The sequence below is a fragment of the Cibotium barometz genome, chromosome 58 (assembly GCF_041138505.1).
Source record: "Cibotium barometz isolate CiBa-2024 chromosome 58, ASM4113850v1, whole genome shotgun sequence".
NCBI lineage: Eukaryota > Viridiplantae > Streptophyta > Polypodiopsida > Cyatheales > Cibotiaceae > Cibotium > Cibotium barometz.
The window spans coordinates 33,585,783-33,612,122 of NC_141103.1; the positions used below are offsets into that span (position 1 = coordinate 33,585,783).

Consider the following 26,340-nt stretch of genomic DNA (forward strand, 5'->3'; position numbering starts at 1 on the left):
TCACATCCATATCCACATCCATTTAATTTACATCTCATCCTTTCACATAACCTCACATCTCATTCTCATCTCATCATTCACATCCACATCCATTTACTTCACACTCTTTCATATACACATCCACATCCATTTACATCACATCACATCCTTTCACATCCCATTCACATCTTATCACATCTCTTTCCTATTTAGTAGCTTTTTCTACTTCGATATCGACGATGGGACTTTTTCTAAATTTCTGCCAATTGCTTGGCCTAGGTAATGTTACCATATTATAGTAGTGATGTGTGTGAACACACTTAGGACCGCCGGGGCACTTTTTCCCTCACTAGGAGGTTTTTTCCCCCGTGCATTGTACATACGCCCATTATCTTCTAGGGCTTGTTATCTTTCATTTTTGGCACTCATAATACACTACTGTGTTGTGCTCAAGCTTCCTCATCTTCTTGAAGTTGTGTGTGCATTCCTGCAACCCTAATTCCAACAATTGGTATCAGAGCAGGCTTCCTCCTCCCGGGCAGCATCACCGGCACCTGCCGCTTCATCTCCTCCGATTGCGACGAGGTTTCACGAGCGTCTGCAGGTTAGTATATGCCGTGGGCGAGCCCGTAGGGCTCGGTTGTTTCAGAATTTTGATCTGAAGTCATTTCGCCCTCCGTTTTTGCATTCCAAGTACTGCGCAGGCAAAATCGTCCTACTGTGCAGATTTTCTGTCAAGATTAAAATCTGCAGGACAGGTGCCCATTCGTCTGTTTTGGGCTGTGCTACATAGCACAGGTCGATTTTATACAGGTTTACCTCTTACAGACAGCATTTACATCTAGTAGTAGAGTCATTGGCCATGGCTGACAACAATGATGTATTCCGCATGTTGGCTGCTGAGGATAAGTTGGATGGCACCAACTATCCATTGTGGGCATATATGATGCGACATGTATTGGTAGCAAAGGGGTTATGGAACATTGTGCAGGGTATTGATGCACGTCCTATTGTGGCTGGGAATGCTGCAAACACATCAGAAACAGGTACTGTTGATGATGGTGCAGGCACAAGTGCTGTAGCAACTGTTCGAGAACCACCACTTTCAGCAGAGCAGATTCGTTGGGATGGTAGAGATGCGCAGGCTCATGCCTTGATTGCGCTGTCTGTCAAACGTACCATTATCCCACATATTCGCTCCTGCAGGACTTCTAAGGATGCTTGGGATGTACTTGCCACATTGTATCAGGCAAGAAATGAGGCTCGTGTTGCTTACCTCCGAAAACAGTTGGAGAGTGAGCATATGAACGAAGGTGATTCTATGGATAGCTTTTTGACAAAGATCAAGGATTTCAAAGAGCAGCTCATTTCTGCAGATGAAATCCTGTCAGACAGTTCACTTGTGCAGACTGTTTTGAATGGTCTACCAGATTCTTATCAGGGTTTTGCTTCCACTCTTCGCTTGATGATGAAAGGCAATCCCAATGCCTTATCATTTGAGGAGTTAGTTTCTGTTTTGCTGCAAGAAGACCAGTCAAGGCAAAACAGGAATATTATGCGTGTCGCAGATCAAGCTTTCGTTGCTAGTCAGAGAAGCGGGAAAGGTAAAGCTGGCTTTTCTTCTAGTAAGCAGAAATCTGCAAATGCTGCGCAACCAAAGAAGGAAGACAAAGATGAGAAGAAGGGTGACAAACAGAAGACATTTTGCAAGTACTGTAAGGGAAATGATCATGTCATCAAAGCGTGTCCTAAGCTGGCTGCGAAAGAGGCTAAGAAGAAAGAGGCTGGTATGGCTGTTGCAGATGCCTCTCCTTCTAACAATGAATCTGCTAATGTTGTGCTAGATACAGAATGGGCATTCAATGCGCAGTGCAGTTATGACCCATCTTTGCATGACACATGTATGTCTGCAGTAGATTCAGATGTATGGTACTTTGACAGTGGTGCCACTAAGCATATCACCTCGCAGCGCAGTTTATTCACTTTCCTTGAGTCTGCTCCCACAGGGAATACTGTCACTTGTGCCAATAACTCCTCTTATCCCGTTGAAGGAGTTGGACAGATTGTGCTGAATGTTGCAAATGGCAACACCTTTACACTTTTTGATGCATTGTATGTGCCAGGGATCAAAAAGAATCTGCTGTCAGTCTCCGCATTTGCCAAAACAGGTTTGGTTGTAAAATTTGTGGATGACAGATGTACTGTTCATGATCTCTCTTGTGGTGACATCATTGTAGCATCTGGTTCACTATGTCGAGGGCTGTATAAGCTCAATATGGATGGCAAATGTGTAGAGGATTCAGCATGTGCTATTATGGATACGCAGGCTATTTCAAATGCAAAACTGTGGCATGCACGTTTTGGTCATCTGAATTTTGCAAGTTTGCTGTGCCTGCAGAAATCTGAAATGGTGTCTTCTTTGCCTAAGCTTGAGGCACCTGTCAAGCATGTTTGTGAGGGCTGCATATTGGGTAAAATGCAGCGTGCTTCCTTTCCCAAAGATGGATCAGTGAGAGCTGAACGCAGATTGCAGCTTGTTCACAGTGATGTTTGTGGTCCCATGCAAACTCCATCATTTGGAAACTACCTTTACTTCGTGACTTTCATTGATGATTTTACCAGGCATGCATGGGTATATCCTTTGAAGGCAAAGTCCGAAGTGTTTTTGTGCTTCAAACAGTTTCTGGTTATGGCTGAAAATGTGTCAGAAAGTAAGATGGGCACCCTCCGTTCAGATCGAGGGGGGGAGTATATGTCTTCAGAATTTAATGCATTTCTGGCTGAGCGTGGGATAAAACACCAATGTACAGTGCCGTATACACCACAGCAAAATGGTGTGGCTGAGAGAAAAAACAGGTCTCTCATGGAAATGGCAAGATGTATGGTTAAGAGTCAAAGTCTACCACATGGTTTTTGGCTTGAGGCTGTCATGTGTGCCACTTATGTACTAAACAGGTGTCCCACCAAAGCATTACAGGTTGTCACTCCATATGAGGCTTGGCATAGCCGCAAGCCATCTGTTGGCCATTTACATGTTTTTGGTTGCCTGGCATATGCATTAGTGCCTGTGCAACATCGCAGAAAATTGGATGACAAAGCTGTCAAATGTATTTTTGTTGGATATAGTGCTGAGAGCAAAGGCTATCGTTTGTATCATCCACAGACAAAGCGCATTTTGGTTAGCCGTGATGTTGTATTTGTGGAAGATGCAGTTCAGCCCTTGGTTTCATGTACTAAGGAGACAGATATCAGCTCACGTGATGTCTATGATACATTGTTGCCTCTTTTCAGTGGTGCACAGTCAAGTGCAATACCTCATGAGGCAGTTTTTCAGCCTATGCAGGTTTTAAATGATGGCACAGATCAGCCTGTATCTGATGCAGATGTGCATGATGCACTTGAGGATGAGAGACAAGAGATTGAGGGCTCTAGGAACATGCCTAGATGGCTGGTGCAGACTTTGCGTGACAGCAAGTTGGATGCCCCTTTGTCTAGTCGCACTCGTTCTGGCTCTCATGATGCCTCTTATGCGTCAGATTGTTATGCATTGGCTGTTTCTAGTATGTGCGATGAAAGTGAGCCTGTTTCATTTGATGAGGCACAAAGTTCAGAAAATTGGATGGCTGCTATGCAAGCAGAATACGATGCTATTATGAAGAATAGTACATGGTCTTTATGTGACTTGCCCCCTGGCAAGAAGGCCATTGGCACTAAGTGGGTATACAAATTGAAGCGTAAGCCTGATGGCACAGTGGATCGCCATAAGGCTAGGCTTGTTGCAAAAGGTTATGCTCAAGAGAAGGGCATTGATTTTGATGAGACTTTTGCTCCCACATGTCGTATGACCACTGTTCGTAGCATCTGTGCATTAGCAGCTCATAATGGTTGGAATGTACATCAGCTGGACATAAAGACTGCGTTCTTAAATGGAGATTTGCATGAGGAGGTGTATGTATCGCAGCCTCGTGGTTTTGTTCAAAGAGGGCAGGAAAACAAAGTGTGCAGGTTAAAAAAGGCTTTATATGGTTTAAAGCAAGCTCCACGAGCTTGGTATGAAAAAATACATGCATATTTGACTGCACATGGGTTTCAGAATAGTCCAACAGAAAGCACTTTGTATGTTAAACGTGTGGATGGTGTACATCTAATCATTGCTCTCTATGTCGATGACATGCTACTCACAGGACCAAATGAGAGTCATATTGCTGATTTTAAGGCTGATTTGAATGCCTCTTTTGAGATGTCAGATTTGGGGCATTTGCATCATTATTTGGGGATACAATTTAAGCAGTGTGATGGAGGTATTGCTTTGTGTCAGACAAAGTATATTGAAACATTGTTGCGGAGATTTGGCCTTGAAGACTGCAAGCCTATTGCTACTCCAATGGAGACAGGTTTGAAGTTGAGTCTTCATGATGCTGGAGATCACTTTGATGTCACACTCTATCAGACAGCTGTTGGTTGCCTCATTTATGTATGCATTACGAGGCCAGACATTCAGTTTGCAGTCTCACAGGTGAGCAGATTTATGCATAGCCCAGGCATTAAGCATTGGCAGGCAGTGAAGCGTATCTTTCGCTATTTTAGTGGTACTCGGCATCTTGGGTTGTTTTATCCCAAGGGGGGATCATTGCCGCCAGATTTACATGTTTTTTCAGATTCTGACTGGGCTGGTTGTTATGACACACGCGTGTCCACGAGTGGTTTTTGCTTCATGCTTGGAAGCTCATGCATATCATGGTTGAGCAAGAAGCAGCCTACTGTGGCCACTTCTAGTTGTGAAGCTGAGTACAGGGCAGCTTTCACAGCTACGGTTGAGTGTGTGTGGCTCAGACGCCTTATGGCTGATTTGGGTGTTGGGCAGCCATCTGCCACCACCATCTTCACTGACAGTCAGAGCGCATTGGCAGTTGCGCGGAACCCAGTGTTCCATGCTCGTACGAAGCACATTGAGGTGCACTACCATTATGTCAGGGAGAGACTCTCTGCAGGAGAGATCAGTTTGGCTTATGTGCCAACACAGGATAACCTTGCAGACCTTTTCACAAAGGCTCTGCCTCGTGAGAAGTTCGAAGCTTTTCGCAAAGCTTTGGGCTTACTCCCTTTTGTGGATTCGTCCACATAGCTAGACACTTCCCTATACATGAGTGCTAGCTCTTGTTCACCGCATCACTCCAGGGGGGATTTGTTACCATATTATAGTAGTGATGTGTGTGAACACACTTAGGACCGCCGGGGCACTTTTTCCCTCACTAGGAGGTTTTTTCCCCTGTGCATTGTACATACGCCCATTATCTTCTAGGGCTTGTTATCTTTTATTTTTGGCACTCATAATACACTACTGTGTTGTGCTCAAGCTTCCTCATCTTCTTGAAGTTGTGTGTGCATTCCTGCAACCCTAATTCCAACAGGTAAAGGTTCTTTTTCTCAACGGATATTTTCATATTCTTTCTTAATTTTCTCAAGTGAAAAATATTCAATATTCTTCTTTTTGAGTAAAAGATTCATGGGATTTACAAAAATCAATTCTACCCATATTCCCAATAATGCTCAAAATTCCACTTTTGATAAATACTCATAATTTGAATTATGCTAAAAATTCCTCTTTCTCCCATTTAATTTCTTGGATCTCAAATATCATGGGAATTCTTCTTTTTGAATTTAATTAATTGCATTCCAAATGTCATAGGAATTTCTCTTTTATCATAAAATAAATTTATCTAAAATTTCTCTTTTCTTTAATAAAAATATCCAATATTATCCTAATATGCCAAGAATTATACTTTTACCATTTAAATGATTGAATTCCAAATGTCATGGGAATTCCTCTTTTATCATTTTAATATTTCTCATGCATAAATTTGCTCAACTTAGTGCAAAAAAAGCTATTGGAATCTCCCCATTTTAACTAATTAGGACTATAAAAAAGCTACCACCACACTCAGCAAGAAGAGGCAAATTTATATATGCAAATTGAAGTCACATTAAGGGTGTTGGTAACAAGGAGAATTTCTTAGAATGTAGCTCACCATTTTGCCATCAAAACAACCACCTAGAGGGAAACTTAAGTTTGTGCAACTCATCCCATCACCAAATCCTCGAAAAAAGAGACTCTTCAATGAACCACATTAAAAAAGATGTCAAAAATAGTGTGTGAAAATTCATCATAATAGGATTGTAAAAATACCCCACATGCATCGAGTTAACAAGACATAAAAGTATCCCATGACACTTTTGTATTTACCAACTAGTGTCAGTAGACATATATTTTTGCACTAATTTTTAGTAGAAAGATTTTTATAACAAAATAATCAACAAGTGTTGGAAATATCCATTTACAAAATAGAGTTTTGACAGTTTATAGTGTTATTATTGTAAACAATAAATATTTTCGATAGCCACCATCACATCGAAAGAAGACAAAAATGTTATTCAAAACACGTCTAAATCAAGACTTCCCAAACTTTCAAAAACAAAACTTTTGCTAAAATTTCCACGTTGGATCTCTTCAATCCACTGTTCGAAAAAAACCCGGGTATAGTGTAATTTGCACTTGCAGATTTATAAAATTACCTTCAAATCTGAAACTTAAGGGTACAAAAACCTGCAGATTTTGAGGGGTTGTAGAACAAAAACCTTCAAAATTTAAAAATTTTCTTTATAAATAATTTCACAATTTTTAGATGAAGGTTTTTTACTTTTTGGGAAAATAGTTTTTATTCGAATACTGCTTCAATCTTGAGCACTCTCCATTGACCAAGCCTTTCCTCCCAAGCCTCCCACCATCTTGCATAAGGCATGACCAAAACGTTTATTGTTATGCTTCAAAGAGATGTCTAGGCAACTTGGGCCTAGCTATTGCAACTAATGGATCGACTAATGTCATAATAATGCCAAACTTCTCTGTCATGTCTGGCTTGTCTGTAGTTGTCCAAACAAAACCATGAAGGAGACTTGCCAAAACAATGTGCACATTGAGAAGGCCTAACTTCAACCCAGGGCAAGCCCTCCTGCCAGATCCAAAAGGTATTAGCTCAAAGTGATGTCCACGTACATCCATGCTGCTGTCCAAAAATCTCTGAGGACAAAACTCTAAAGGTTTTTCCCATGTGTTTGGGTCTCCCATACATTCACATAAGCTAGGCTGTTTGCAGGGATGTCGTAACCAGATATTTGGCATGGTTGCATTGACATATGTGGTGCTAGGAGAGGCGCAGTTGGATGCAATCTCAAAGACTCCTTCACCCCCACTGCTCCTAAGTAGGGTAGGTGAGGAATGTCTGACTCTTGAACTAGGCGTGATGTTCCCACTATGTGTTCAAGTTCTTCTTGCACAGTCTGCATTTTTCCGGGGTTCGTAAGCAGGTCTGCAAGTGCCCACTCAATTGTGATTGCAGATGTGTCAATCCCTGCAAAGAACATGTCCTAGTTGAAAGAAAAAAACAAACTAGTTAGATCCTGAGAGCATCACATCACATATATCTGCGCCAAAACGAGATAAGATGGCATGCTTATAATAACTCCCTCGACGCAAAAATCAATCAATCTCTCTCTCTCTCTCTCTCTCTCTCTCTAAATGATAGGAAAACGAATGGTCTCTAATCTTACCATTAAAATTGCCCTGATTTTTCCGTCTCGAATTTGGAGATCCTTGTGCTTGGCGTCGAGAGAGGCTGATAATAGTAGGTCCAGGAAGTCGTGTGCACTGTTTGCAGGAGATCCATTGCTCCGACGTCTCATGTCGCGCCGATCGTCGATAATCTCTTGAAAAACAGTGCTTGCTTTACGCGCAACGGCCTTGCTTTGTCTCACATAGCCTTGCAGATCCATCCACGCCAAGGAAGGGATGTAGTCGCCCACGTTGAAGACGCCCAGGAGATGGATCATTTCGAGCATTAGGTCTACAATGTCATGAGAGCTAGTGGCGAGCTCCGCCAGGCTCTTGCCGAGTGCCATTCTGGAAATGATGTTGCTGGAAGCGGTGTGCAGCTTTGGCCGGAGAGATACGGGTGTTCCCACTACATCTAGGATGGAGCGCATGAGGGCGCTCACTTCTTCTTTTCTCACGGGCTCGAAGTACTCGAGCCGCTTGTTGGTGAAGAGGTCGGTGACGCAGAGCTCCCACATGAGCTTCCAGTAAGGGCCGGGTGGAGCAAAGACCATGTCCATGTGGCCGTCGAAGACGTGAGTAGGGATGGCGAAATTGTGCGGGCGCGAAGAGAAGGTTTGGTCGTGCTTCTGCAGGATCTGCTTAGCCATGTCCGGTGTGGAAGCCACGATGAGAGGGACGGAGCCCAGCCTGAGGGACATGAGGGGGCCATGGGTCTTGCTGAGATTGTAGAGAGAGTGGTGTGGGTTCTTTCCTAGCAAGTGCAGGTGGCCAACGATGGGCAAAGCTGGAGGTCCTGGGGGCAGCTTAATGCTTGATCGTGCTTTCCTCAGCAACACAATAGGAAGCAGAATACACACGAAGATGGTAGGAAGGAAGGCGAGGCACAAGCCATAGCCACCAGCCAACAAGCTGCCGTGGTGATGACGAAACGCCTCCATAACCAGGAAAGAAACTCTGATAGGAGGATAATGATCACTTAAGGCCTTCGTATTTCAATCAGTTCATTGCCTCTCCAACCTTGTAGAGGTCTCACTTTCTCTTTCTGTGCACCCTCCTCCCACGTGCACCGACAGAAATAAACTATTTTTCTAACAAGTCCAATTAGTTCATTTCCTTCGTATTTCAATGAGTTCTATCTTTTTCTTTTTCTGATCTTTTTCCGTAGTGCAGCCCCTATTTCTTTTTCCAACTTTCCCCCTGTTTGAATATGTCTTAAATGAGGGTCTAGCAACAAGTGTATAGTCCACTTGTTTTTCCTTGAGATACCACCTTTTAGTTCTAGGTCCATATCTGGGTAAGCTACTTCTCAAACCATTATAACATCTTACCTACAACAGTAAACCAAAGGTTAAGAGCCCTCTCCTAGTATGTTTGAGGCCACATCCAGACCAGGGTACAAGTCATGTTATGTTCCTCTGTAGATTCAGTAAAAAATAACCCAGCTCAGCACATCTCATCTTGTTCACATTACACACAGACCAACACATGCAAACACATTTATGCATTACATCTGAAGCTTCGAGACCAACAAGTGAGACCTTCTGAAAAACAGTGGCATTCCTAGTGCACCGGATTTCCCACAGAACACAAGCTCTGATAATGTTCCATTCTCTTCTCAGAATCTGGATTGCACGGACGTTCCAAGATTTGTACGACCGTTCCTTCTTGCACCTGTTGCCATGGACATTCCAAGATTGGTACGACCGTTTCTTCTTCCACCTGTTGCTATGGCCATACCAATTCTTGATCCAAATCCCCCATCCTTGCCCCTCTTGTAGAGTTGGCCCTCTATCAGCATATAGTTGGCCGCTTCAACTTCAATAGCACGCTTTCGATATTTAGGAATTGTTCGATCAGTATGACCATGCTGAAGATAGTCCACAATATACTTACTCCAACTTGGTGTAGTTGAAATTTGGAATAATGTGACATTATGAATTGGTTGTTGAATATGACATGAAGCACAGTTACGAACAAATTTTTCAGCATCCGCATGCATGGTAGGCCACCATTGCCCATCCTGAGTTTTATACGTCGCACACAAGTAGTAGCTGATGCATGGATTCCACCCTCATGTGCCCATCCCAAGATCTCCTCATATTGGTCAGGGTTAGGTATAAGCCGCAACACTCCATCATTACCCTGACGATACAATCTCCTTGAGATTAACTTGAATGGTCGCCATAGGTCCACATTAGGACCCGCTAGTTGTATCTGCCCACTTGTCAAAATTTCTAAGATGGGTTCAGACCATTTAGGAGCTGTCTCTACAAGGAAAAGTGTTGAATCTAACATATCATCATCCACACCCACCACAGGAGCTTCTCCAGAGGTGATTCGAGACAAATGATCTGCCCTAAGATGAGTTGTTCCTTTTCGAACTGCCACTTCAAAATCAAACTAAAGAAGGATGACAAACCACCTCACAATCCTTCCAGTTGCACAAGGCTTATTCACCAAATATAGCAGTGCTTGATGGTCCACAAAAAATATAAATTTGTTTGTCAAAAGGTAATGGCGAAACTTTTTCACTACATATATCATGGACAAACCTTCTCTTTCTGTGTTGTGGTATAATTCTTCTCAGCATTGTTCAACTGTCGACTAGCATATGAGATTGGGAAATCCTTATTATGTTCTCCCAATTGAGCCAAAATACATCCAATTGCAAAGTTTGAAGTATCAATATAGACATGAAAGATTTGGTTTCAATCTGGTGCCCGTAAGATGGGTGCAGACACTAATGCTTGCTTCAACTTTTCAAAGGATTCCTCACACTCATCAGTCCAATTAAACTTTACAAGAAGAGCATATAATGGTCTGGCTAGGACAGCGTACATGTAGATGAATCGACGATAATAGCCACAATGTCCCATGAATATTTGTACCCCTTTAGGGTTGATAGGCTGAGGTAATGAGACAATGACATCAATTTTATCCATATCTGTTGAAATACCATTGCGAGAGAAACAATATGGCCCAAAATCTTCCCTTGTCTTACCATGAATTTGCACTTGTCAGGATTCAAGCATATACGATAAACTTGATACTTTTGAAACACAAGTCTGAGGTGTTCTATATGATCATCACGCTCTTGTGAGTGAACACATAAATCATCCATGAAGATCTCAAGAAATAGCCTAAGGTACTCCTTGAATACATGACTCATTAACCGCTGAAAGGTTGCAGGTGCATTTGTTAGACCAAATGGCATAACACGATAGGCAAAGATGCCATCTTCAGTAGCAAAGGCTGTCTTGTGTTGATCCTTCGGATCAATTGACACTTGATTGTAACCAGAGAATCCATCCAAGAAACTATATGCCTTTTTCCCTGTAACACGTTCTAAAACATGATCCGTGAGATTGGAAGTGGGTAATGATCACGTACAGTAGCTGCATTTACCTTCTTGAGGTTTACACATACTCGAAGTTTTCCATTTTTCTTGGGCACCACTACAATAGGGGAGACCCATTCAGTGTGTTCAATCTCGTAGATAAATTTTTCCTCTAAGAGCTTGTCTATTTCTTCTTTTATCTTTCGTGCAAAATTCTCATTGTAAGTATAAGGACGTTGCTGGCTTTGCATCCTCTCGCAATGGAATTGTATGCTGACATATGCTTGGATCAACTCCTTTGAGGTCTTTATAACTCCAAGCAAAAACATCGCGATACTCCTTTATGGTTTGAATTAATAACTTCTCCTCATCTAAGGACAAGTCTGTGGCAATCCACACATAGCGAGGCTCTTCTCCTGGCTTAGCGATATCAAATTTTTTTGCATCTTCTGGACCATCATATGAAACCCCTGGCATGCTTGACTTTTGTCACATGGGCTGTTGAAGAACAATCTTCCGATCTTAAAGAGTGTACTGTGTGAAGTTGGGGGGAACATTGAGACCTTGTTCTTGTCCACTTGAGTCATCACTAATTGAAGACCATGCAGTTTGAGCTCTCTTTTGCAATCTTGCATCAGAGTTTTTCATTCAACCTTTATCTTTGCGCTTCCGAAACTCTCTTTTGAATCTGTTTGAGACTTGATTTTTTGTTTTGGTCTCTTTGTTTTTTTGCGATTTTTGCTAACAGTTTTTAGCTTTTCTCCTGGTTGGAATCTATCTGATCGTTTTACTTGGTCTTTGATACTATCTTGTGCTTGGACATAGTATAGATATCCATTCTTTCCTGAGAAGTGAGGTGGTGGTCGAGAGTGTTCATTCTTAAACTCCTTGTTTTCTTTTTGTATTCTCTCACGTCGTTCCCTCTCATCTTGTTTACGGATTCTCTTATGGCTCTTACAGCATTTACGTTTGAGGAATCTCTATTTGAACCTCCCTTCCTCTCAAGAGTAGGCGTGCCTTTCCTAACTCTTCCTCGAGGATTATCACATCATCATCAAAATCAGAGTCCCATCCATCTTCCTTATCAGCATCATTAGCAGATTCGAGTGTTAAATCCTCCACTGAGACTTCCTCTACACGCAGTGCTATGGATGCATCCCCATAGTACAAATCATCTAGAAGGTCACGTGGTTGTACCATTCGTATAGGAATAATGTAATATCCATCTAAGTCACAAAATTGAATTGGCTTAGGTAAAGCACATGTCGATAATGTTACAAGGACATGACTCCATTCTAGGGGATCAATTAAGTGCTCAGGGAAGGGTTGTGAAATGTATGCCTCATCTGATACACTTCGATTACCCTTAAGTTTCTCAGTGTTGAAATCCTTACATGAGGCTCCACACATCCACAGATCTTCTCGCCCATCTGACAATGTAACTCTTGAGCCCTCAGATGAAGCAGAATCAAACTCATCTATTGGAGACCTTGTTACATCACGATATGAGTGATTCTTTAGGTTGACCCTTGTGATGACAGAATCATGTCGGAGGTACAAATAATTGTATCCCCAATCTTGAATCATTTGAAATTGTTGCATGAATGGTCTACCCAATATCACTTCATAGTTTGGATGCTTTCCAAAATCCATTACTGCAAATGTGTGCTCATATTTAATCCCACATGTGGTGACCAATATGTTCTCTATCAGCCCAATGGGATGTTCTAAGCTTCCATCTGCTAGTTGCAAGCGCATCCTTGTACTCCTAATAGCTGGTTTGCCCCACTTTTCCCAAATGGACCTTGTCACAATGCCCACTCCTGCACCACTATCAAGTATTGCAGTTGAAGCTACTTTTCGCACTTCTAATGGGAGGGTAGCATTTCCCTGATTGTCCTCACAAAATTTTCCTACTTTGTTGATAGGAACTGGCATAACATGCTTTGTCTCAAGGTGTATAGTACATTGATGGTGACCCTTTTGTAGCAATACCTGCTCTGACAAACATGTGACAATATCATTCCACAACTCTGGTCGAAGCTTTATCAAATCAAGCAAAGGTAAGGTACAAGCCACTGGTGCTGACAAAATAGCTTGCACGATACCCATATCCATCTCCTTTATTTCATATCTACCTCGATCCACATCACATCACATCACATCATATCCATTTCAAATCACATCTCATCCATTCACATCTATCCCGATTCACATCACATCCATTTCACATCACATCTCATCCATTCACATCTATCCCGATTCACATCACATCCATTTCATATCACATCTCCTCCATTTACATCTATCCCGATTTACATCACATCACATCCATTCACATCCATCACATCACATCACATCTCCTCCATTCACATCACATCACATCACATCCATTCATATCCATCACATCACATCCATTCACATTCATCACATTAATTTATATCACATCCATTCACATCCATCACATCACATCCATTCATATCCATCATATTCATTCTCATCACCATCCCATCACATACATTCTATCCACATTACATCACATCCACATCTATCCGCATCATATCTCATTCATACACATCCTATCTCATTCATCCACTTCCATCCAGTCATTCACATGCACGACTATTCACATCCATCCATTCATTCACATTCACACCTATCACTTCACATCTCATCACATTCACATCCACATCCACATCCCTTTACATCACATCACACCCACATCTCTTTACATCACATCACATCACATCCACATCACATCCATTCACATCCACATCCCCTTTACATCACATCACATCTCATTCCACATCCGCATCCGCATCCACATCCATTCACATTACATCACATCTTATCGCATCCACATCCATTTACATCACATCACATCCATCCACATCCACATCCATTTACATCACATCACATCCATCCACATCCACATCCATTTACATCACATCACATCTTATCGCATTCACATCCACATCCATTTACATTACATCACATCTTATCGCATCCACATCCACATCCATTTACATCACATCACATCTTATCACATTCACATCCACATCCATTTACATCACATCACATCCTATCACATCCATATCCACATCCATTTAATTTACATCTCATCCTTTCACATGCTTGTTGGTGAAGAGGTCGGTGACGCAGAGCTCCCGCATGAGCTTCCAGTAAGGGCCGGGTGGAGCAAAGACCATGTCCATGTGGCCGCCGAAGACGTGAGTAGGGACGGCGAAATTGTGCGGGCGCGAAGAGAAGGTTTGGTCGTGCTTCTGCAGGATCTGCTTAGCCATGTCTGGTGTGGAAGCCACGATGAGAGGGACGGAGCCCAGCCTGAGGGACATGAGGGGGCCATGGGTCTTGCTGAGATTGTAGAGAGAGTGGTGTGGGTTCTTTCCTAGCAAGTGCAGGTGGCCAACGATGGGCAAAGCTGGAGGTCCTGGGGGCAGCTTAATGCTTGATCGTGCTTTCCTCAGCAACACAATAGGAAGCAGAATACACACGAAGATGGTAGGAAGGAAGGCGAGGCACAAGCCATAGCCACCAGCCAACAAGCTGCCGTGGTGATGACGAAACGCCTCCATAACCAGGAAAGAAACTCTGATAGGAGGATAATGATCACTTAAGGCCTTCGTATTTCAATCAGTTCATTGCCTCTCCAACCTTGTAGAGGTCTCACTTTCTCTTTCTGTGCACCCTCCTCCCACGTGCACCGACAGAAATAAACTATTTTTCTAACAAGTCCAATTAGTTCATTTCCTTCGTATTTCAATGAGTTCTATCTTTTTCTTTTTCTGATCTTTTTCCGTAGTGCAGCCCCTATTTCTTTTTCCAACTTTCCCCCTGTTTGAATATGTCTTAAATGAGGGTCTAGCAACAAGTGTATAGTCCACTTGTTTTTCCTTGAGATACCACCTTTTAGTTCTAGGTCCATATCTGGGTAAGCTACTTCTCAAACCATTATAACATCTTACCTACAACAGTAAACCAAAGGTTAAGAGCCCTCTCCTAGTATGTTTGAGGCCACATCCAGACCAGGGTACAAGTCATGTTATGTTCCTCTGTAGATTCAGTAAAAAATAACCCAGCTCAGCACATCTCATCTTGTTCACATTACACACAGACCAACACATGCAAACACATTTATGCATTACATCTGAAGCTTCGAGACCAACAAGTGAGACCTTCTGAAAAACAGTGGCATTCCTAGTGCACCGGATTTCCCACAGAACACAAGCTCTGATAATGTTCCATTCTCTTCTCAGAATCTGGATTGCACGGACGTTCCAAGATTTGTACGACCGTTCCTTCTTGCACCTGTTGCCATGGACATTCCAAGATTGGTACGACCGTTTCTTCTTCCACCTGTTGCTATGGCCATACCAATTCTTGATCCAAATCCCCCATCCTTGCCCCTCTTGTAGAGTTGGCCCTCTATCAGCATATAGTTGGCCGCTTCAACTTCAATAGCACGCTTTCGATATTTAGGAATTGTTCGATCAGTATGACCATGCTGAAGATAGTCCACAATATACTTACTCCAACTTGGTGTAGTTGAAATTTGGAATAATGTGACATTATGAATTGGTTGTTGAATATGACATGAAGCACAGTTACGAACAAATTTTTCAGCATCCGCATGCATGGTAGGCCACCATTGCCCATCCTGAGCTTTATACGTCGCACACAAGTAGTAGCTGATGCATGGATTCCACCAATACCCTCATGTGCCCATTCCAAGATCTCCTCATATTGGTCAGGGTTAGGTATAAGCCGCAACACTCCATCATTACCCTGACGATACAATCTCCTTGAGATTAACTTGAATGGTCGCCATAGGTCCACATTAGGACCCGCTAGTTGTATCTGCCCACTTGTTAAAATTTCTAAGATGGGTTCAGACCATTTAGGAGCTGTCTCTACAAGGAAAAGTGTTGAATCTAACATATCATCATCCACACCCACCACAGGAGCTTCTCCAGAGGTGATTCGAGACAAATGATCTGCCCTAAGATGAGTTGTTCCTTTTCGAACTGCCACTTCAAAATCAAACTAAAGAAGGATGACAAACCACCTCACAATCCTTCCAGTTGCACAAGGCTTATTCACCAAATATAGCAGTGCTTGATGGTCCACAAAAAATATAAATTTGTTTGTCAAAAGGTAATGGCGAAACTTTTTCACTACATATATCATGGACAAACCTTCTCTTTCTGTGTTGTGGTATAATTCTTCTCAGCATTGTTCAACTGTCGACTAGCATATGAGATTGGGAAATCCTTATTATGTTCTCCCAATTGAGCCAAAATACATCCAATTGCAAAGTTTGAAGTATCAATATAGACATGAAAGATTTGGTTTCAATCTGGTGCCCGTAAGATGGGTGCAGACACTAATGCTTGCTTCAACTTTTCAAAGGATTCCTCACACTCATCAGTCCAATTAAACTTTACAAGAAGAGCATATAATGGTCTGGCTAGGACAGCGTACATGTAGATGAATCGACGATAATAGCCACAATGTCCCATGAATATTTGTACCCCTTTAGGGTTGATAGGCTGAGGTAATGAGACAATGACATCAATTTTATCCATATCTGTTGAAATACCATTGCGAGAGAAACAATATGGCCCAAAATCTTCCCTTGTCTTACCATGAATTTGCACTTGTCAGGATTCAAGCATATACGATAAACTTGACACTTTTGAAACACAAGTCTGAGGTGTTCTATATGATCATCACGCTCTTGTGAGTGAACACATAAATCATCCATGAAGATCTCAAGAAATAGCCTAAGGTACTCCTTGAATACATGACTCATTAACCGCTGAAAGGTTGCAGGTGCATTTGTTAGACCAAATGGCATAACACGATAGGCAAAGATGCCATCTTCAGTAGCAAAGGCTGTCTTGTGTTGATCCTTCGGATCAATTGACACTTGATTGTAACCAGAGAATCCATCCAAGAAACTATATGCCTTTTTCCCTGCAACACGTTCTAAAACATGATCCGTGAGATTGGAAGTGGGTAATGATCACGTAAAGTAGCTGCATTTACCTTCTTGAGGTTTACACATACTCGAAGTTTTCCATTTTTCTTGGGCACCACTACAATAGGGGAGACCCATTCAGTGTGTTCAATCTCGTAGATAAATTTTTCCTTTAAGAGCTTGTCTATTTCTTCTTTTATCTTTCGTGCAAAATTCTCATTGTAAGTATAAGGACGTTGCTGGCTTTGCATCCTCTCGCAATGGAATTGTATGCTGACATATGCTTGGATCAACTCCTTTGAGGTCTTTATAACTCCAAGCAAAAACATCGCGATACTCCTTTATGGTTTGAATTAATAACTTCTCCTCATCTAAGGACAAGTCTGTGGCAATCCACACATAGCGAGGCTCTTCTCCTGGCTTAGCGATATCAATTTTTTTTGCATCTTCTGGACCATCATATGAAACCCCTGGCATGCTTGACTTTTGTCACATGGGCTGTTGAAGAACAATCTTCCGATCTTAAAGAGTGTACTGTGTGAAGTTGGGGGGAACATTGAGACCTTGTTCTTGTCCACTTGAGTCATCACTAATTGAAGACCATGCAGTTTGAGCTCTCTTTTGCAATCTTGCATCAGAGTTTTTCATTCAACCTTTATCTTTGTGCTTCCGAAACTCTCTTTTGAATCTGTTTGAGACTTGATTTTTTGTTTTGGTCTCTTTGTTTTTTTGCGATTTTTGCTAACAGTTTTTAGCTTTTCTCCTGGTTGGAATCTATCTGATCGTTTTACTTGGTCTTTGATACTATCTTGTGCTTGGACATAGTATAGATATCCATTCTTTCCTGAGAAGTGAGGTGGTGGTCGAGAGTGTTCATTCTTAAACTCCTTGTTTTCTTTTTGTATTCTCTCACGTCGTTCCCTCTCATCTTGTTTACGGATTCTCTTATGGCTCTTACAGCATTTACGTTTGAGGAATCTCTATTTGAACCTCCCTTCCTCTCAAGAGTAGGCGTGCCTTTCCTAACTCTTCCTCGAGGATTATCACATCATCATCAAAATCAGAGTCCCATCCATCTTCCTTATCAGCATCATTAGCAGATTCGAGTGTTAAATCCTCCACTGAGACTTCCTCTACACGCAGTGCTATGGATGCATCCCCATAGTACAAATCATCTAGAAGGTCACGTGGTTGTACCATTCGTATAGGAATAATGTAATATCCATCTAAGTCACAAAATTGAATTGGCTTAGGTAAAGCACATGTCGATAATGTTGCAAGGACATGACTCCATTCTAGGGGATCAATTAAGTGCTCAGGGAAGGGTTGTGGAATGTATGCCTCATCTGATACACTTCGATTACCCTTAAGTTTCTCAGTGTTGAAATCCTTACATGAGGCTCCACACATCCACAGATCTTCTCGCCCATCTGACAATGTAACTCTTGAGCCCTCAGATGAAGCAGAATCAAACTCATCTATTGGAGACCTTGTTACATCACGATATGAGTGATTCTTTAGGTTGACCCTTGTGATGACAGAATCATGTCGGAGGTACAAATAATTGTATCCCCAATCTTGAATCATTTGAAATTGTTGCATGAATGGTCTACCCAATATCACTTCATAGTTTGGATGCTTTCCAAAATCCATTACTGCAAATGTGTGCTCATATTTAATCCCACATGTGGTGACCAATATGTTCTCTATCAGCCCAATGGGATGTTCTAAGCTTCCATCTGCTAGTTGCAAGCGCATCCTTGTACTCCTAATAGCTGGTTTGCCCCACTTTTCCCAAATGGACCTTGTCACAATGCCCACTCCTGCACCACTATCAAGTATTGCAGTTGAAGCTACTTTTCGCACTTCTAATGGGAGGGTAGCATTTCCCTGATTGTCCTCACAAAATTTTCCTACTTTGTTGATAGGAACTGGCATAACATGCTTTGTCTCAAGGTGTATAGTACATTGATGGTGACCCTTTTGTAGCAATACCTGCTCTGACAAACATGTGGCAATATCATTCCACAACTCTGGTCGAAGCTTTATCAAATCAAGCAAAGGTAAGGTACAAGCCACTGGTGCTGACAAAATAGCTTGCACGATACCCATATCCATCTCCTTTATTTCATATCTACCCCGATCCACATCACATCACATCACATCATATCCATTTCAAATCACATCTCATCCATTCACATCTATCCCGATTCACATCACATCCATTTCACATCACATCTCATCCATTCACATCTATCCCGATTCACATCACATCCATTTCATATCACATCTCCTCCATTTACATCTATCCCGATTTACATCACATCACATCCATTCACATCCATCACATCACATCTCCTCCATTCACATCACATCACATCTCCTCCATTCACATCACATCACATCACATCCATTCATATCCATCACATCACATCCATTCACATTCATCACATTAATTTATATCACATCCATTCACATCCATCACATCACATCCATTCATATCCATCATATTCATTCTCATCACCATCCCATCACATACATTCTATCCACATTACATCACATCCACATCTATCCGCATCATATCTCATTCATACACATCCTATCTCATTCATCCACTTCCATCCAGTCATTCACATGCACGACTATTCACATCCATCCATTCATTCACATTCACACCTATCACTTCACATCTCATCACATTCACATCCACATCCACATCCCTTTACATCACATCACACCCACATCTCTTTACATCACATCACATCACATCCACATCACATCCATTCACATCCACATCCCCTTTACATCACATCACATCTCATTCCACATCCGCATCCGCATCCACATCCATTCACATTACATCACATCTTATCGCATCCACATCCATTTACATCACATCACATCCATCCACATCCACATCCATTTACATCACATCACATCTTATCACATTCACATCCACATCCATTTACATTATATCACATCTTATCGCATCCACATCCACATCCATTTACATCACATCACATCTTATCACATTCACATCCACATCCATTTACATCACATCACATCCTATCACATCCATATCCACATCCATTTAATTTACATCTCATCCTTTCACATAACCTCACATCTCATTCTCATCTCATCATTCACATCCACATCCATTTACTTCACATTCTTTCATATACACATCCACATCCATTTACATCACATCACATCCTTTCACATCCCATTCACATCTTATCACATCTCTTTCCTATTTAGTAGCTTTTTCTACTTCGATATCGACGATGGGACTTTTTCTAAATTTCTGCCAATTGCTTGGCCTAGGTAAAGGTTCTTTTTCTCAACGGATATTTTCATATTCTTTCTTAATTTTCTCAAGTGAAAAATATTCAATATTCTTCTTTTTGAGTAAAAGATTCATGGGATTTACAAAAATCAATTCTACCCATATTCCCAATAATGCTCAAAATTCCACTTTTGATAAATACTCATAATTTGAATTATGCTAAAAATTCCTCTTTCTCCCATTTAATTTCTTGGATCTCAAATATCATGGGAATTCTTCTTTTTGAATTTAATTAATTGCATTCCAAATGTCATAGGAATTTCTCTTTTATCATAAAATAAATTTATCTAAAATTTCTCTTTTCTTTAATAAAAATATCCAATATTATCCTAATATGCCAAGAATTATACTTTTACCATTTAAATGATTGAATTCCAAATGTCATGGGAATTCCTCTTTTATCATTTTAATATTTCTCATGCATAAATTTGCTCAACTTAGTGCAAAAAAAGCTATTGGAATCTCCCCATTTTAACTAATTAGGACTATAAAAAAGCTACCACCACACTCAGCAAGAAGAGGCAAATTTATATATGCAAATTGAAGTCACATTAAGGGTGTTGGTAACAAGGAGAATTTCTTAGAATGTAGCTCACCATTTTGCCATCAAAACAACCACCTAGAGGGAAACTTAAGTTTGTGCAACTCATCCCATCACCAAATCCTCGAAAAAAGAGACTCTTCAATGAACCACATTAAAAAAGATGTCAAAAATAGTGTGTGAAAATTCATCATAATAGGATTGTAAAAATACCCCACATGCATCGAGTTAACAAGACATAAAAGTATCCCATGACACTTTTGTATTTACCAACTAGTGTCAGTAGACATATATTTTTGCACTAATTTTTAGTAGAAAGATTTTTATAACAAAATAATCAACAAGTGTTGGAAATATCCATTTACAAAATAGAGTTTTGACAGTTTATAGTGTTATTATTGTAAACAATAAATATTTTCGATAGCCACCATCACATCGAAAGAAGACAAAAATGTTATTCAAAACACGTCTAAATCAAGACTTCCCAAACTTTCAAAAACAAAACTTTTGCTAAAATTTCCACGTTGGATCTCTTCAATCCACTGTTCGAAAAAAACCCGGGTATAGTGTAATTTGCACTTGCAGATTTATAAAATTACCTTCAAATCTGAAACTTAAGGGTACAAAAACCTGCAGATTTTGAGGGGTTGTAGAACAAAAACCTTCAAAATTTAAAAATTTTCTTTATAAATAATTTCACAATTTTTAGATGAAGGTTTTTTACTTTTTGGGAAAATAGTTTTTATTCGAATACTGCTTCAATCTTGAGCACTCTCCATTGACCAAGCCTTTCCTCCCAAGCCTCCCACCATCTTGCATAAGGCATGACCAAAATGTTTATTGTTATGCTTCAAAGAGATGTCTAGGCAACTTGGGCCTAGCTATTGCAACTAATGGATCGACTAATGTCATAATAATGCCAAACTTCTCTGTCATGTCTGGCTTGTCTGTAGTTGTCCAAACAAAACCATGAAGGAGACTTGCCAAAACAATGTGCACATTGAGAAGGCCTAACTTCAACCCAGGGCAAGCCCTCCTGCCAGATCCAAAAGGTATTAGCTCAAAGTGATGTCCACGTACATCCATGCTGCTGTCCAAAAATCTCTGAGGACAAAACTCTAAAGGTTTTTCCCATGTGTTTGGGTCTCCCATACATTCACATAAGCTAGGCTGTTTGCAGGGATGTCGTAACCAGATATTTGGCATGGTTGCATTGACATATGTGGTGCTAGGAGAGGCGCAGTTGGATGCAATCTCAAAGACTCCTTCACCCCCACTGCTCCTAAGTAGGGTAGGTGAGGAATGTCTGACTCTTGAACTAGGCGTGATGTTCCCACTATGTGTTCAAGTTCTTCTTGCACAGTCTGCATTTTTCCGGGGTTCGTAAGCAGGTCTGCAAGTGCCCACTCAATTGTGATTGCAGATGTGTCAATCCCTGCAAAGAACATGTCCTAGTTGAAAGAAAAAAACAAACTAGTTAGATCCTGAGAGCATCACATCACATATATCTGCGCCAAAACGAGATAAGATGGCATGCTTATAATAACTCCCTCGACGCAAAAATCAATCAATCTCTCTCTCTCTCTCTCTCTCTCTCTAAATGATAGGAAAACGAATGGTCTCTAATCTTACCATTAAAATTGCCCTGATTTTTCCGTCTCGAATTTGGAGATCCTTGTGCTTGGCGTCGAGAGAGGCTGATAATAGTAGGTCCAGGAAGTCGTGTGCACTGTTTGCAGGAGATCCATTGCTCCGACGTCTCATGTCGCGCCGATCGTCGATAATCTCTTGAAAAACAGTGCTTGCTTTACGCGCAACGGCCTTGCTTTGTCTCACATAGCCTTGCAGATCCATCCACGCCAAGGAAGGGATGTAGTCGCCCACGTTGAAGACGCCCAGGAGATGGATCATTTCGAGCATTAGGTCTACAATGTCATGAGAGCTAGTGGCGAGCTCCGCCAGGCTCTTGCCGAGTGCCATTCTAGAAATGATGTTGCTGGAAGCGGTGTGCAGCTTTGGCCGGAGAGATACGGGTGTTCCCACTGCATCTAGGATGGAGCGCATGAGGGCGCTCACTTCTTCTTTTCTCACGGGCTCGAAGTACTCGAGCCGCTTGTTGGTGAAGAGGTCGGTGACGCAGAGCTCCCGCATGAGCTTCCAGTAAGGGCCGGGTGGAGCAAAGACCATGTCCATGTGGCCGCCGAAGACGTGAGTAGGGACGGCGAAATTGTGCGGGCGCGAAGAGAAGGTTTGGTCGTGCTTCTGCAGGATCTGCTTAGCCATGTCCGGTGTGGAAGCCACGATGAGAGGGACGGAGCCCAGCCTGAGGGACATGAGGGGGCCATGGGTCTTGCTGAGATTGTAGAGAGAGTGGTGTGGGTTCTTTCCTAGCAAGTGCAGGTGGCCAACGATGGGCAAAGCTGGAGGTCCTGGGGGCAGCTTAATGCTTGATCGTGCTTTCCTCAGCAACACAATAGGAAGCAGAATACACACGAAGATGGTAGGAAGGAAGGCGAGGCACAAGCCATAGCCACCAGCCAACAAGCTGCCGTGGTGATGACGAAACGCCTCCATAACCAGGAAAGAAACTCTGATAGGAGGATAATGATCACTTAAGGCCTTCGTATTTCAATCAGTTCATTGCCTCTCCAACCTTGTAGAGGTCTCACTTTCTCTTTCTGTGCACCCTCCTCCCACGTGCACCGACAGAAATAAACTATTTTTCTAACAAGTCCAATTAGTTCATTTCCTTCGTATTTCAATGAGTTCTATCTTTTTCTTTTTCTGATCTTTTTCCGTAGTGCAGCCCCTATTTCTTTTTCCAACTTTCCCCCTGTTTGAATATGTCTTAAATGAGGGTCTAGCAACAAGTGTATAGTCCACTTGTTTTTCCTTGAGACACCACCTTTTAGTTCTAGGTCCATATCTGGGTAAGCTACTTCTCAAACCATTATAACATCTTACCTACAACAGTAAACCAAAGGTTAAGAGCCCTCTCCTAGTATGTTTGAGGCCACATCCAGACCAGGGTACAAGTCATGTTATGTTCCTCTGTAGATTCAGTAAAAAATAACCCAGCTCAGCACATCTCATCTTGTTCACATTCATGCAAACACATTTATGCATTACATCTGAAGCTTCGAGACCAACAAGTGAGACCTTCTGAAAAACAGTGGCATTCCTAGTGCACCGGATTTCCCACAGAACACAAGCTCTGATAATGTTCCATTCTCTTCTCAGAATCTGGATTGCACGGATGTTCCAAGATTTGTACGACCGTTCCTTCTTGCACCTGTTGCCATGGACATTCCAAGATTGGTACGACCGTTTCTTCTTCCACCTGTTGCTATGGCCATACCAATTCTTGATCCAAATCCCCCATCCTTGCCCCTCTTGTAGAGTTGGCCCTCTATCAGCATATAGTTGGCCGCTTCAACTTCAATAGCACGCTTTCGATATTTAGGAATTGTTTGATCAGTATGACCATGCTGAAGATAGTCCACAATATACTTACTCCAACTTGGTGTAGTTGAAATTTGGAATAATGTGACATTATGAATTGGTTGTTGAATATGACATGAAGCACAGTTACGAACAAATTTTTCAGCATCCGCATGCATGGTAGGCCACCATTGCCCATCCTGAGTTTTATACGTCGCACACAAGTAGTAGCTGATGCATGGATTCCACCAATACCCTCATGTGCCCATCCCAAGATCTCCTCATATTGGTCAGGGTTAGGTATAAGCCGCAACACTCCATCATTACCCTGACGATACAATCTCCTTGAGATTAACTTGAATGGTCGCCATAGGTCCACATTAGGACCCGCTAGTTGTATCTGCCCACTTGTCAAAATTTCTAAGATGGGTTCAGACCATTTAGGAGCTGTCTCTACAAGGAAAAGTGTTGAATCTAACATATCATCATCCACACCCACCATAGGAGCTTCTCCAGAGGTGATTCGAGACAAATGATCTGCCCTAAGATGAGTTGTTCCTTTTCGAACTGCCACTTCAAAATCAAACTAAAGAAGGATGACAAACCACCTCACAATCCTTCCAGTTGCACAAGGCTTATTCACCAAATATAGCAGTGCTTGATGGTCCACAAAAAATATAAATTTGTTTGCCAAAAGGTAATGGCGAAACTTTTTCACTACATATATCATGGACAAACCTTCTCTTTCTGTGTTGTGGTATAATTCTTCTCAGCATTGTTCAACTGTCGACTAGCATATGAGATTGGGAAATCCTTATTATGTTCTCCCAATTGAGCGCCAAAATACATCCAATTGCAAAGTTTGAAGCATCAATATAGACATGAAAGATTTGGTTTCAATCTGGTGCCCGTAAGATGGGTGCAGACACTAATGCTTGCTTCAACTTTTCAAAGGATTCCTCACACTCATCAGTCCAATTAAACTTTACAAGAAGAGCATATAATGGTCTGGCTAGGACAGCGTACATGTAGATGAATCGACGATAATAGCCACAATGTCCCATGAATATTTGTACCCCTTTAGGGTTGATAGGCTGAGGTAATGAGACAATGACATCAATTTTATCCATATCTGTTGAAATACCATTGCGAGAGAAACAATATGGCCCAAAATCTTCCCTTGTCTTACCATGAATTTGCACTTGTCAGGATTCAAGCATATACGATAAACTTGACACTTTTAAAACACAAGTCTGAGGTGTTCTATATGATCATCACGCTCTTGTGAGTGAACACATAAATCATCCATGAAGATCTCAAGAAATAGCCTAAGGTACTCCTTGAATACATGACTCATTAACCGCTGAAAGGTTGCAGGTGCATTTGTTAGACCAAATGGCATAACACGATAGGCAAAGATGCCATCTTCAGTAGCAAAGGCTGTCTTGTGTTGATCCTTCGGATCAATTGACACTTGATTGTAACCAGAGAATCCATCCAAGAAACTATATGCCTTTTTCCCTGCAACACGTTCTAAAACATGATCCGTGAGATTGGAAGTGGGTAATGATCACGTAAAGTAGCTGCATTTACCTTCTTGAGGTTTACACATACTCGAAGTTTTCCATTTTTCTTGGGCACCACTACAATAGGGGAGACCCATTCAGTGTGTTCAATCTCGTAGATAAATTTTTCCTCTAAGAGCTTGTCTATTTCTTCTTTTATCTTTCGTGCAAAATTCTCATTGTAAGTATAAGGACGTTGCTGGCTTTGCATCCTCTCGCAATGGAATTGTATGCTGACATATGCTTGGATCAACTCCTTTGAGGTCTTTATAACTCCAAGCAAAAACATCGCGATACTCCTTTATGGTTTGAATTAATAACTTCTCCTCATCTAAGGACAAGTCTGTGGCAATCCACACATAGCGAGGCTCTTCTCCTGGCTTAGCGATATCAAATTTTTTTGCATCTTCTGGACCATCATATGAAACCCCTGGCATGCTTGACTTTTGTCACATGGGCTGTTGAAGAACAATCTTCCGATCTTAAAGAGTGTACTGTGTGAAGTTGGGGGGAAC

General features: G+C 41.6%; 3 pseudogenes; all 3 read right to left on the reverse strand.

The window, feature by feature from the left end:
- Positions 1 to 6,559: 6,559 nt before the first annotated feature.
- Positions 6,560 to 8,579, reverse strand: LOC147606188 (3,9-dihydroxypterocarpan 6A-monooxygenase-like; annotated as a pseudogene).
- A 5,468-nt stretch (positions 8,580 to 14,047) lies between these two features.
- LOC147606189 (cytochrome P450 71B37 pseudogene) lies at positions 14,048 to 14,524 on the reverse strand (annotated as a pseudogene).
- Positions 14,525 to 21,432: 6,908 nt separating this feature from the next.
- On the reverse strand, positions 21,433 to 23,443 carry LOC147606190 (3,9-dihydroxypterocarpan 6A-monooxygenase-like; annotated as a pseudogene).
- Between the last annotated feature and the right edge of the window lie 2,897 nt (positions 23,444 to 26,340).